Source organism: Arachis ipaensis, chromosome B08, assembly GCF_000816755.2.
Source record: "Arachis ipaensis cultivar K30076 chromosome B08, Araip1.1, whole genome shotgun sequence".
In the NCBI taxonomy this organism is placed as follows: domain Eukaryota; kingdom Viridiplantae; phylum Streptophyta; class Magnoliopsida; order Fabales; family Fabaceae; genus Arachis; species Arachis ipaensis.
This window is the reverse complement of record NC_029792.2, coordinates 58,975,344-58,977,529: the sequence shown is the minus strand read 5'-3', so window position 1 is coordinate 58,977,529 and position 2,186 is coordinate 58,975,344.

Below are 2,186 nucleotides of genomic sequence, written 5' to 3'. Positions count from 1 at the left end.
TGATTCCTTAATTACTTTGACTCACACAATTCAAGGTAGTAATCATAATGTCACAGCAAGATGTTACAAATCAAAATTCAGGCTATGCTTATTCATACACACATGTATACATAGAAAATAGTAGACAGTCATGCACATTAAAGTACTGGAAACAATTAAGAGGAAAAAGAACTTTACCACCTTGTAGTTCATCTTCACTTATTGTTGTCCATTTCCTACCAACTTAGAGTGTTTGCTCATCCTCAAATAACAATTAGAACAATGGTGATGGGGTCTATGATGGATCATGAGTGTCTTATATAATGAAATATCAGTAGCACATGTGTTTAAGCAAGCAAAATTAAGAATAACCATGAAGGCACAAGAAACAAAGACATTGTGATTGCAAAAATAAGAAGGGTGTGCATGATACATTGCATAAAAGATAAGTGGCACACCAAACTTAGTGTGACACTTTCACTTGGAATTGATGCAAATACCCAATAAAGATTGGAAGTAAATTGTGTTGCATAGCAACACCAAACTTAGAATACAATCATATGTCAATTTATTTGAACTAAAACTAAACAAAGGGAATTGTTATATGTTAAATACAATCACCAAGCGAAGAACTACTACTATAAAAATAGAAGCATATTAAATTGCAATAATAATAAAATCTACTACTACCAAATGCAAGAAAATAACAATAACAACTCAATTAAACAATGAGAAACATAAAAGGACATCAATTGCATTAAAGAAAATAAAAATCAACAAGAGTTCAATAACATAAAAGTAGCCCAAAATAAGAAATTAACAAGAAGAACTAAGAAATTTAAAGCGATAGAACAAGGAAGGGTAAAGGAAACTAAATCAAAACAAGTATTTAAACCTAAATATAAGATGAAATCAAACTAAAAACCATAATTTCTAGAGAGAAGAGGTAGCTTCTCTGATGTGCGGAAAACGATCCGACACAAATCTCACCGGCAAGTGCACCGGGTCGCATCAAGTAATAATAACTCACGGGAGTGAGGTCGATCCCACAGGGATTGAAGGATTGATCAATTTTAGTTTAGCGGTTGATTTAGTCAAGTGAATCAAGATTTGGTTGAGAGATTTTTGATTTGCAGAATTTAAATTGCATGGAAAGTAAAGGGAATGGGAAATTTGCATGAAATTAAAGAAAACTGAAATTTAAAGTGCTGAATCTTAGAGGGCAAGAAATTAAATGGCAGAAACTTAGAACGCAAGAAATGTAAATTTCAGAATCTTAAAGTGCAAGAAATGTAAATGGCTTGCATTGTAAAGGGAATTGGGAATTGGATTTGCAGAAATTAAACAAGGAAAAGTAAAATTCAACACACAGAGGAGTAGAAGATGCCTTGGTTGAATCGGATCTAAAACAGAAATATAAAAGAGCTTGAAAAGCAGTAAACAGAGAAATTGAGAGTGAGAATCCAGATCTTAGGACTCAAGAGACCAGATAACCAAGTCTAGATCTCAATACCTTCCTAGATCCAACAAGAACAATTGCAAAGGAAATGAAGAAATGTAAATTCCAGAGAAAGTAGAAGAAGAAGCAATTATCAGAAACTGAAATTCAATTGTGCAGTAAAATTAAACAAGATCCCAAGGTGAGATTGAAACAGAATTCTTCAATTCTCCACCCAGGATCCGAAGCAAGAAAAGTAAAGAGTATTCAAGCAAGAACAAGGAAGAAGAGAGATCAATTCTCCTCCAAATTCTCTTGAATTCAAACAATAATGCCAAAAAATGTAAAAGTGAGCTCTCTACAAACTACCAAATCAAAAACGAAAAGAAAGCTCCCTAGAAACTTAAATCCTAATCTATTTATACACTTTCTTCAAATGGTCTTCAAGCCTTGAATTGGGCCTTTGCTCTTGATGGAATTGGGTTGATAGAGGCCTTGGTTGATTGCTCTTGGAGTTGGAGAGAGAACCGAAGTGAACCGGGTTGGGAATTATAAAAGCTTGAGTAAAAGTTTGAGTAAAAGTTTGAGGCAAACTTTTACTCAAACTTTTTACATCAGCAACCCCATTCTTGCTGCTACCAACGTTTGAGCTAAAGTTTGGGGTCAAACTTTTGCTCAAACGTTGGCCCCCTTATGCACACTCATGGCGCCAACGTTTGCCAAAAGGTTTGAGGCAAACGTTGGCGCAAACTTTTTGTCTCCAGGGTGT